The 12,622-nt window shown below is 41.8% G+C and overlaps 1 long non-coding RNA gene across 2 annotated transcripts in view; it reads left to right on the forward strand.

Moving 5' to 3' along the window:
* Positions 1–1,309: 1,309 nt before the first annotated feature.
* Positions 1,310–12,622, forward strand: part of LOC138762856 (uncharacterized) — a 40,451-nt gene continuing 29,138 nt past the window's right edge. For both annotated transcript variants that reach the window (XR_011357210.1, XR_011357211.1), the window contains exons 1-2: positions 1,310–1,383; positions 3,181–3,637. This is a non-coding gene — a long non-coding RNA (uncharacterized lncRNA). The remainder of the gene's footprint in view (positions 1,384–3,180; positions 3,638–12,622) is intronic.

The following is a 12,622-nucleotide window of genomic DNA, read 5'->3' on the forward strand; positions in this document are numbered from 1 at the left end:
TTTATAAAACATTGATGCACAGGACATTTCTCTCTCTCTCTCTCTCTCTTCCTCGTGGTCCAAGCCCTGGACATTGCCAGATCGCTACTGTGGACATCGCTGGAGAAGTCATGGGTAAGGTGTACACTATATTTAAGTTGAGCCGTAGTACTGAGATAGATCAGTGCTTGCAGAGAACTGCACCCTGGTTGGTACAGGGAACCGGGAGTGTGTTTGAAAGTCCCTGTCTGTAGAGTGTGAACATATGCATGAGTGTGTAAAAAAATAGGCGGCCACTGGTATCGGAGTCCAACCTGGGTCCGATGAGAATGTCTATATAGTTCTTTAGTAGTACAGTAATTAAATATTGTTTTATATTCTCCACTGTCTGTATCCTGTGTATTCAATAAAGTTACCATTGATTGTAACATTTGGATCCAGACCTGTCTCTCTCTGAACCCATTGAACCTGATACTCTTCCCAACACAACAGGGAAATGAATAGAGTTGTTAAGGTCAGATTCCTTTTCACAAGTTTCTCCTTCATCCTACGGCTCTCATCAATCGGACCTCCTGACGGAATATCATCACCGACACAGAAAATGAAACTGGTGTGGGCTGAAAGAGAGGGTCAGTCTGCACAGCCAAGGGAAGAAGAGCAGTATTGGCCCATGAACCAAGCCTATAGTGTCATTCTGCTGTAGAAGTAAGGAATGTTCATTAGGCAGATAACTGTAGAAGGGCTGTGCATTGAAATATCTAGGTATTGGAATCCTCCATACAAAGTCAGCCATAGTTTATAGAAGAGTAAATCACGAGCTCCTACATGGATCATTGTCTGGATTCTATTGTGTATACCAGTCATTCTCAATGGGGAATCTGTGGTTTCCCTGCCCCCCCCCCACCCCCACCCCCACCCCCAGAGGCTACAGCACATTTCAGGGGCCACTGACTGAAATCAAATTTTCTTTAATTTTTTTTTGTAGTCATTTGGAAGGAAGAATAGAAAAATCCAACTAAGCTTGACTACCTCACAGGGAAGGGGGCCCATAAACTTTGAGCTGACTCCTAAGGGGGCCAGAGGTTTGAGAATGGCTGGTCTATACAATGTACAAGCTAACTTTGCACAGTATAGAAGGACCTTGAAGTCACAGAGTCCTGCAAGATATTTCTAGATTGTTGACAGAAACTTAGCATTCTGCCATTCTCCAAGTTGGCAATGAATCACCATAATATACCTGGACTTTATGGACCAATCGTGATGCAGCTCATGTAAGCAGCTGGAGCCTTTAGTACAATTGTATGTTGTTACCATGGCAATGTCCCTCCTCTCCTACCTGATCATAAGCCAGCATTCCTATTTATGGCGGCCTCTTGGATAAGTACTGTAGAACAACCAGATTAGGTAAATTCCATTTGAAATTATCACTAGGGTTCCGTGTAAACTGGCCTTTACTTTTGGAGGTGCTTTACTATTGGAAGGCCTTGTTTTGATTTGGATTGTTTATTTCACCAGACTGGCTGTAATAAGAGTAGGTCGTGTTGAAAGTGAAAGTGGCCATTTGGAAGCTCTGTAGGGGACAGAACGGGGTGGGGGGAGAATAATTCAAGTAAAATGACTCAAGGTTTTGTTGCCACAAGGTTGTATTTATGTAGATTTTTCATCTCAGAAGCTTTGAAAGTGATTAGCGGCCAATGGAGGACCTTTAAAGTAATTGGTATATTGGAAGAAATACAGCTGGCATATAGATGATATTGATTAGATCAGTGGTTTTTCAATCTTTTTCTTTCCACTTTAAGTAATCCCTATGCCACTGGTGCTCTGTGATTAGTAAGGGATTGTTTAAAGTGGGATGTGAGTGGGAAGGGAAGGTGGAGAATCACTGCTCTCGACCCAATTGTTACTGAAATGTTTTGCCTGATAAAAATTGTCATTGGCCCATTTCCTTTGGAGTGATGAAACCGTGCACAAAACGAGTCAATTAGGGATGATTAAAACCACCTTACTAATCACAGAGCACCTTCAGCACAGCGAATACTTAAAGTGGTATATAAGTGGAAAGAAAAAGGTTGAGAACCACTGGATTAGATATTAGACTGCATAGCACTGGGCCCGGGATCTGCCTCCAATTTTCCAATTGTTTTTAACTCTACATCCATTCCAAACTTCTTCAGCCTTGTGCCACCAATGAGTTGGAGACCCCATTACTATAACTTTTCCATGACACACAGTGGGCTGCAAGCAGCTTCACAGACTGCTGAAGTAATGTAAATAATTACCGATACATGTAAAATCATAAATTTGTTTAAATCGCAAATAATGGTTGAAATATTAATATTCTCTAAAATAAAGCCAAAAAAAAACCCCCAGAAAACTTCAACTATGAGTACAATGGATAAAGGAGAACCAGTGGATTTATCATATTTTGGAGTTCAGGTAAGATCCCACATTTGCCATTAGTCAACAACACTGGAGCCCAGCTGGAGGTTATATAATGACCTTGAATGCAAATTGGTTATCAGACAGAAAGCAAGGAGTAATTTCCAGGTGCAGTCAGTAATCAAGAAGGCAAATTGGATGTTGGCCTTCATTGCTGGAAGGATTGAATTTAAGAGCTACAAATGAATAGGGTACTGATAAAACTATCTCTGGAGTACTGTGTGTAGTTCTAGTCTCCTAACCTGAGAAAGCTTGAGAGCCAATGGAGAGGAGTTTCACCAGACTGATTCTGGAAACCAAGGGGTTAGCTTGAGGAGAGATTGGTACTGCACTCAGTGGACTTCAGAAGGATGAGGGGATTCTTATTGAAATATGTAAAATTGGGCAAGTCATAGGTAAGATATAAGCAGGGAGCTTTTTCCACTGGCTAGTGACTTTAGAACTAGGGGACAAAAGCCTCAAGATTCAGGGATGTAGATTTAAGGCAGATGAGAAGGAACTGCTTCTCCCAGAGAGTGGTGAATCTGTGACATTGTAGGTGCAGGGAAACAGCAGAGATTGCTTCATTGAATCTATTAGGGACAGATTTAATATTGAAGAATGGGGGAATTATGGGGAATATCCAGGTAAGTGAATCTGAGTTCATCAATTTGGAGTGTCTGCTCAAAATCTGGCCATCCATAGAAATTCATATCAAACTTGTGTTTAATCCACACCGACACATACACCGTCGTGCTAACCAGTGTATAACTTAAAATACAGATTAGAATGTAACGTTGAAAATTGTCGTCATGGCAGAAAACAGATGGACGTAACTTAAATTTCTTCCCTGAAGTATCTTGAGCAAGTCACCTCTGATTGGTCGTGAACTAGAAGACTGGAAGATTTTATGTGATTGAAGGCAAACATCTTTTGGGACAATGAGCTGTGCAACAGACCTCAATGGACACATTTTTTGTTGTCGCTGCAGTACATAAGTGATGAAAAGGAATGAAAGAAGGTGCCTTTTAAATCTGCCTGAAGGTAATGCTTCAGTCCTCAAAGTAAAAAGACAAAACATTTCATTCCCTGCCACAAAGGTGACGGCTATCCACTTCAACCAAAACACATGCAGTTCTCTGCCGTTGCTGGCCAGCTGTGTTGAAAAACAGAAATGCTTGTCGGAAATACTTTCTCAGAAAGTCATTAGCGGTGCAGCCGCACACAACCTAAGCACAAGGTAAACACCCTGTTTGATTTTATTCCAAAAGCAATCAGCAGTTAAATCATTTCAGATATGCATGTTTGGCACATTTTCATCAACACAGCAGGCTTTCATCTGATTGAAGTTGTTTACACATTTCATAAGCTGTAATTTGTAAATGCATTTAAACTTGGTAAAGTGAAAAGAATTTTGTTTAAATTATCCCTAATTTAATTTTGTGGTTGAGTTTTTTCTACCAATTACTCACTTCCTTTTTCAAAGTTGCGCTCAAATGAAGATCTGCTGTGTACAGCATTTTAATTACTTGCTATAAAGGGCCCATTGTTAAAAATGAGGAATAAATTCATTTGGATGCTGTAACAGAATCCAGTTCAGTGCTTTCTTTAATTGCAGATAATTAGTTCCACTGATATCCAAACCATCGTGGAGCAATTACTATTTTTATATATTTAATACATTCTGGATGCTCAAGAATGGAGTTTCAGGGAAATTATTTCTTGAATGAATTTTCACTTTCAGCAGTTTTTTTTTGTTTAGCTGTGCTATGCCAATCTAAATATTTAATGGAATACAACATCAGTGTTGGTTAATCACTCTCATGATCTCTATTATTACTCCTGCTTCAGTAGTTCTGGCTTCATCTACTCCCTAGCTTTTTAAACTCCTATATTAGCATATCCTTGATTAATATCTGTTTCACATGTGGTCCACACAAAGGAACAACCTTAGGACCCAATATTTTATTGCTGAAGTACAATCATAAGGCCCATTGTAAGGTTAACTTGAAGAGAATTTGGTTTAAATGGAATTGAGCTTGTTTTACAGCTGAGACTGCAAGGCTGCTCCAAATGCTATGTTATAATTATAGATTCTATTGCCAGTGAATGGATTAATAATGAGTGCACAGCTGCACGTTATACTAAGAATCTTAAAAGCACTTTAAAATGTCCACTGGTAATGTTTTATCTTTGAAACTTAATTCTACAGGTTTCCCTGTGGCGGTGAAATATTTTGGTGGAAAAATGTTGTTCCTTTAAAGACAATTCTGTCTTTTTCCATTCCCTATAGGTTCTAATATTTTAGATATTTCAGATTGCATGCAAGTCACATTAGCTTTTAAACAGTTTAAGATGTTATTATGAGTGCTTTAGGCTTTTACGTTTACCACAGAAACCTTGGACACTTAAACAGTGGTATGAAAACCACACGAACTCCTACTGCATCTTATGCATTTGCTGCTTTCCACTTTTAATCATGTACTCTGTTTGAAGGAAACTGCCGGATACTTGAGATGATAATGCATGCCAAAGAAACTTGGAGGCTGGATTGTTAATCAATAACAGAATGTGCTTAGCTCACAGAAATTCACTGATGCAACTAATTGCTAATCTTGTCATCTAGACAAATCCAGCAACAATTTCTAAGGCGGCAACGTTCATTCTGCTTGGATTTATTCTTGACGCAGACACCTTGGTTTTATTTATATCCTGAGTAAAAACCCTTTCAAAAGATCACTGAAATTACTGAACATCTGACCTGCTTGCATTTTAATCGAGTTATCAGATTTTGATTTTTTTTTTCCGTTGTGACAGTCTGCTCTCCTGATGGGTTAAGTGGTTTTCTGGGTTTACAATTCCAGAATTATTTTTTGCATATCGGCTTCTAAATGATGTGTTGTTTGATGCTTAAATCATTTTCAAGATCCTGCGAAAGGAAACATTTATTTAAGGTTGGGGATGTAGGGGCATCAAAATGATTTGCAGGTAAAACATTAATCTTAACTCTTTAAGGAAACTGCTAATTGCAAGTGATTGGTATGGTAATTATTGGAAATGCTGTCAACTTTTCATCTCCAGAAAGCTTTTCTTCTGCTTTACTATTATCTTGAGTGAGGTAATTGAGCTCTGACTTCTTTGTCCCTCCTCCTTTCTTCCTGAACAGAGGTAACAATCGGTCGGTAATCTGCCTTAAAGTTTCTTTTTCCACCGTTGGTATATAAAATTTTTAATGGCCTTTTGAGACTTTTTTCAATCTTTTTTAGAATAAATACAGTACAATGAAGAAAAGGGGAACAAAACTGAAAATACAATATCACCCAATGTATATCAAGATAAAACTTTAAACAGTATAAATTCAGTCCCCCTCCACTGCACACACGGACCCACACACGGACCCACACACGGACCCACACACGGACCCACACACGGACCCACACACGGACCCACACACGGACCCACACACGGACCCACACACGGACCCACACACGGACCCACACACGGACCCACACACGGACCCACACACGGACCCACACACGGACCCACACACGGACCCACACACGGACCCACACACGGACCCACACACGGACCCACACACGGACCCACACACGGACCCACACACGGACCCACACACGGACCCACACACGGACCCACACACGGACCCACACACGGACCCACACACGGACCCACACACGGACCCACACACGGACCCACACACGGACCCACACACGGACCCACACACGGACCCACACACGGACCCACACACGGACCCACACACGGACCCACACACGGACCCACACACGGACCCACACACGGACCCACACACGGACCCACACACGGACCCACACACGGACCCACACACGGACCCACACACGGACCCACACACGGACCCACACACGGACCCACACACGGACCCACACACGGACCCACACACGGACCCACACACGGACCCACACACGGACCCACACACGGACCCACACACGGACCCACACACGGACCCACACACGGACCCACACACGGACCCACACACGGACCCACACACGGACCCACACACGGACCCACACACGGACCCACACACGGACCCACACACGGACCCACACACGGACCCACACACGGACCCACACACGGACCCACACACGGACCCACACACGGACCCACACACGGACCCACACACGGACCCACACACGGACCCACACACGGACCCACACACGGACCCAACCTACTATATTGGGAAAAAAAGAAAACTAACTAAAAAAAAAAATCTGATTATCTTATCCTGAAAAATAATGTTTTTTAATTGCTTTGGGGTTTTTTTTTCATTTTTTTTCAATGCAAATACTTCTGAAAGACTCTCCAGGTCTCCAGTGGAATTTTACTTGGCAGTCGAGCTAACTTGAACCAAAGGCATAACAGCCTCGTAAAGGAAGGGAAAAATCATTTGAAACATTCATGAGTTTGGAAACCAAAGTGTCTGGTGTCATTGATCGGACACTCAGGGCTCAGTGTGTTTCAAACATGGGTTCCTGTGCAGTGCACATTGACACTGGGACTTCCGCCATCTGGGAAAGATGTTCAATGTTCATGCCCATTATGTATTCAGAGAGGACAGATCAGATAATCGATATGCACATTAGGGCACAAGATAAAGGATCAGAAGTAGGCTATTTGCCATATTGCCATTCCATCATGAGCAGATCCATTCTCCCACTCAGCCTAATTCCCCTGTCTTCTCGCTACAACCCTGACTATTCAGATACCTATCAATCTCTGACTTAAATACACCCAATGACCTGGCCTCCATAGCTGCCTGTGGCAGCAAATTCCAGAGTTTTACCATCTCTAGCTGAAGAAATTCTTCTTTTAAAATTTCTCATTGAAAATTTATCAAGGATTAAAAATTTAGGGGCTGAACTTGATAAAACGGAGATACAAAGGAATTAATATAAAATAGTTTTGATCTTATTGTCAAGATGCAGTGATAAAGTTTATTTCTGAGCAGTTAATCCAGATATCCCATACATGGTACAGCAAGCAACACAATACAGAAGAGTAGTGCCACAGAGACAATAGCTGGGACAGAGCAAAGGCAATGCTGGTCGGGTTCGTTCAGGAATGTGATAGCAGCAGAAAGGAAACTGTCCTTCAATCCGGTGGTGGGTTATCTTCCTGATAGGAGTGGAGTGAACAGAATGCTGCTGGGGTGGCATGAGTCCTGTAATTATGTTGGCTGCTTTTCCAAGGCAGTGGGAACTGTAGGTGGACTGAGCTGCGCCCACGACCCTTGGACAGAGCAGTTCCCGAACCATGAAGTGCCCTTGTCGAAGTTGTTAAGGTATGCAGGTGATGGGGCAAATTTGCTCGGCTTCTGAGGAATCCAGCACTTCTCAAACTTGGTGTTGTATGTTTAAAGGGGGTATCTGACCTCATGAAACCTAATCATTCACGATTTCTGATTCTGAACCCATGATATCTGAATCTTTTGCATCACCTGATTGCCATGATACCTGACCACACCCTACCTCCCATTCTCCCCTGTGATGCCTGGCCATGCAGGATAGCCAACACTTTTCAATGGCTTCCAAACCCATTACATTGCCTCCCCTCCTATATCATCTCATTCCCATGCCCTTGTTCACTTTCAGTCATTCTTCAGCATTTGGTTTGATTCCAGGCACTTGAGAACTGGCATCATTCTTTACTTGTATCAATCTTTGTTTCAGTATTTTTGATTTCCAAAATGTATCCTGAAGCTTTGTTTCATTCAATGTACTTTAGTTGACAACAACGTTGTATTCTCTGAGTTTACGTCGCTTAAGATGCAGAATTTTGAAATTACATAGCACCTTGAGCTACACGATGTAAATTGCAACATTCTGAAAACTTGTGTGTTACTTCTCTATTCGTGTATTTCTTGAAAATCTTATGGACCTGATTTACACAAAAGCATCAAGTTGGAAATGGCTTCAAATTTGTGGAGGGAGATTCCTATAACAGTTGAAAAATAATTTTTATATAGAAAATATTAACTGGCTAACAACTGAGACCACAATATTGGTCCATTATCAGAATCAGAATTTATTGACATGTCACGGAATTCGATACTTTGCGTAGTATCACAGCGCAAACACTTCTATAAACCATCTTACAACAATAAATTAACTTAATAGTGAAAGAAAGGTAAGTTTTGGGTTCATTGATCATTCAGGAATCTGATGGCAGCTGGGAAGAAGCTATCCTTGTGCCGCTGAGTGCTCATCTTTAGACTCCTGTACCTTTTCCCGATGGTAGCAGAGTGATAGAGGATAGAGGCTACTTTTTAAAAGACCACCTCTTGTACATGTCCTCGATGGAGTGAAGTCTGGTGCCCGTGATGTCGCAGGCCAAGTTACCAACCCTCTGGAGTTTATTCTTGTCCTGAGAGTTGCCACCTCCATATCAGGCAGTGTTGCAACCAGCTAGAATGGCACCTGCAGAGAGTCTTTGGTGATGTATCGAATCTCCTCAAGCATCTCACAAGGTACAGCCGCTGACGGGCCTTCTTCATGCTGGCATCAACATGGAGGCTCCAGGACAGATCCTCGGAGATGTTGACTCCCAGGAATTTGAAGTCCTTGACCCTCTCCACTACTGAGCCCTCGATGAGGACTGGGTTGTGTTCCCTTTACTTTCTCCTGAAGCCCACAATCATCTCCTTGGTTTTGTTAACATTGAGCACAAGGTTATTGGCATGGCACCATTCAGCGAGCTGATCTGTCTCCCTCCCGTACGTTTCTTTATTGCCATTTGTGATTCTGCCGACAACTGTGGTGTCATCGGCAAATTTGTAGATGGCATTGGTCATAGGCGTATAATGAGTAGAGCAGATGGCTAAGCATGCATCCTTGGGGTACACCTGTGTTGATAATCAGTGAGGACGAGGCATTGTTTCCAATTCGTACTGATTGTGGTCTTCCGATGAGGAGGTCACAAATCCAGTTACAGAGTGGAATGCAGAGGCCTAGAGTTTGTAGCTTCTTGACCAGCACTGAGGGAGTAATGGTGTTGAAGGCTGAGCCGTAGTTGAAGAAGAGCAGACGTATGTGTGAGTTTCTGTTTTCAAGGTGATCCAGAGCTGAGTGGAGAGCCAACGATATTGTGTCTACTATGGAGCAATTGTGATGAAAGATGATAAATCAAGATTGCAGTCCTTATCTGTGACTAATGCAGCACAAAATATCCTTGTATTATTTAATGAAGCAGGACTCTTCCTTGTAGTTGGGGAGGGAACTTTGATGAACTCCTATTGTATCAATAAAAATCAAGCACGAGCTTTGCAATACTTAAACTTAGAATGTTACAAATGTCAATAAGACACCAAGTTTTTTCAAGAGGTTTGCTCTCTGAAAAATATATTGGGGATTATGTTAGATAACTTTCTTTCTTTGGCTAGGCTTCGCGGATGAAGATTTACGGAGGGGGTAAATGTTCATGTCAGCTGCAGGCTCTTTGGTGGCTGACAAGTCCGATGCAGGACAGGCAGACACGGTTGCAGCGGTTGCAGGGGAAAATTGGTTGGTTGGGGTTGGGTGTTGGGTTTTTCCTCCTTTGCCTTTTGTCAGTGAGGTGGGCTCTGCGATCTTCTTCAAAGGAGGTTGCTGCCCGCCAAACTGTGAGGCGCCAAGATGCTCGGTTTGAGGCGATATCAGCCCACTGGCGGTGGTCAATGTGGCAGGCACCAAGAGATTTCTTTAGGCAGTCCTTGTACCTTTTCTTTGGTGCACCTCTGTCACGGTGGCCAGTGGAGAGCTCGCCATATAACACGATCTTGGGAAGGCGATGGTCCTCCATTCTGGAGACGTGACCCACCCAGCGCAGCTGGATCTTCAGCAGCGTGGACTCGATGCTGTCGGCCTCTGCCATCTCGAGTACTTCGACGTTAGGGATGAAAGCGCTCCAATGAATGTTGAGGATGGAGCGGAGACAATGCCGGTGGAAGCGTTCTAGGAGCCGTAGGTGATGCCGGTAGAGGACCCATGATGTGGAGCCGAACAGGAGTGTGGGTATGACAACGGCTCTGTATACGCTTATCTTTGTGAGGGTTTTCAGTTGGTTGTTTTTCCAGACTCTTTTGTGTAGTCTTCCAAAGGCGCTATTTGCCTTGGCAAGTCTGTTGTCTATCTGAACACAAAGATAATTTCTGATTTTCTGTATTATGTAGGAAGTTGAAGACATTTATTGAATTTAGCAGGTCTAATCGCGTAATTGATGATGACACATTTCGTTAGTTCAATTCTCCTAAAAATGCTTTGCTACTGATTTTCAATTGTACTCAGCATCTGGTGCCTCTCATGTCAGTGGCCAGTATTGATGGATTCCAATTGCCCTGATACCACTTTTTGATGGTCGCAATATCCTGGTGAAACCTTTCACCATGTTCATGACTGACAAGATCAGCAGGGGAGAAGTCTGCGTGTGAATGCAGGGAAAAAAAAAATCAAATGACATGGAGCTCATCATGGTTTAGGATGCTTGAAGTAGACTTAAAATCTGACAGGAAGTCACAAAAATAAGTTGTATCTTTTTTTTAAAAAAAGGTACATGATAGGAAAATGTTACGGTGATTTTTGTGATCAGCAACCCAAAATCCATAAAATATACCTTTGGTGACCAGTTGGATATAACCACCTTGCATTGAAATATAGAACCCGCAGAGTCAATAATCAAATGCTTCTAATTCTGATAACAAAATTCTATAATTGAGAAAATATTTCCATGAAATAATCTCTGTAGAAACTCCTTTCATAGGACTAATGCCATGGGGGGAAATATGAAATAATATTAACTGGAAAATGGAGAGCACTTTCTCAAAAAAAAATAGAGAAAATGGAGCTGCATTTTGCATTATTGCAACAGTGAAAATGATCATGTTACCAAGATAAAAGCATGCTCCAAGTAGCAGGTAACTTTTGAAGGGAGTTGGGAAGTGCCGCCTTGACTTTGAAAACAAACAGCTGATTCAAAGAGCGATCAAATGTCGCAAAATGCAACATAGAATTTTGAAAGAAGAAACATATGGTGAATCTCCACAAATGTCCACTGAATGCAGGACAAAAGGAAAATGCATATGATGGTCCCTATAGGATTTCTTTATCTAAGTAAGTCGTTGGAACTGTCTCCAGAAGTGAAGCAGACTCCACTGGCAAACTGTTTATTAGAGTGAAGTCCATTATTAAGAATGGAAATCGGTTCATGAACCAAAAGCCACAGGCTGAGAGAGTTCTGCAAGTTGAGACTATTAACATTGATTATTGGAAATGTGTGAGAATTTCTAAACTACTGTACATTTACACTATAGCTTTCTGCATCCTTTTCTAATGAAAAATAAATTTGGTTCTTTGTTTTGAATTTTTTTCTCTGTACTTTTTTTTATGCTATGGGCACTTGAGAGTGATGTGCATATTCTATCGCCAAAATAATCACTTGAATACAGACGACTCAAACCACCACCTCGCCCAAAATTACACTCAAAGAATCCTCTTCACTAGCTATCATCCAAATTGCTCTCAATTTCCACCATTGCATAAATACCCTGAAGGGAAGCTATCCAGTTGACATAATGCAAAGCTAGCTTACCTGACCTGGAGGGTATCATGATCCTACAGGAAGATTTGTGCTGAATGTGAATGCATTGAGATATTATTTTTGAAGCTTGCGTGCAGAACTAAGCTGTTTCAGTTTGTGCCAAGTATCAGATACAATCAAACCCCATTTCATCTCTCTACCCTTTGCCCTACTTTTTCAAATAATCTTTTAAAGAGAAACCTCTCCTGCTCTCTGTATGTGGAGTGCCAATTTAATTTCTGAATTTAACACACACATGGTAAATGTCATCGGATTCTTGATTGTGTTAAAACTCCACATGTTGGAAAACAGTTTGAAATGATCTTTGAATGTGTGTATTTGTTTAATCAGTTTTCAAGAAAGAGACTTACAATTATAATTGTATTTGTTTCTGTGTTTCCTTTTTGGTTCATGATTGTAAGTTTGGGCGTTTCACTTCAACCCACAAGTCATTTTGCATTCTTTGGAGTGAGCAATGGTTGCATTCTGCATTTGAAATTTTTAGAGGAAGGGATGATCTCTTAAAATCTAACTGATGATCAATTCAAATAGATACCTGACATCGATCTTCTATTCCAATAGAATTTTATTCAGCACACATGAAGCGGTATGACATTAGCAGTAG

This window comes from Narcine bancroftii, chromosome 5 (genome assembly GCF_036971445.1).
Source record: "Narcine bancroftii isolate sNarBan1 chromosome 5, sNarBan1.hap1, whole genome shotgun sequence".
Classification (NCBI taxonomy): Eukaryota; Metazoa; Chordata; class Chondrichthyes; order Torpediniformes; family Narcinidae; genus Narcine; species Narcine bancroftii.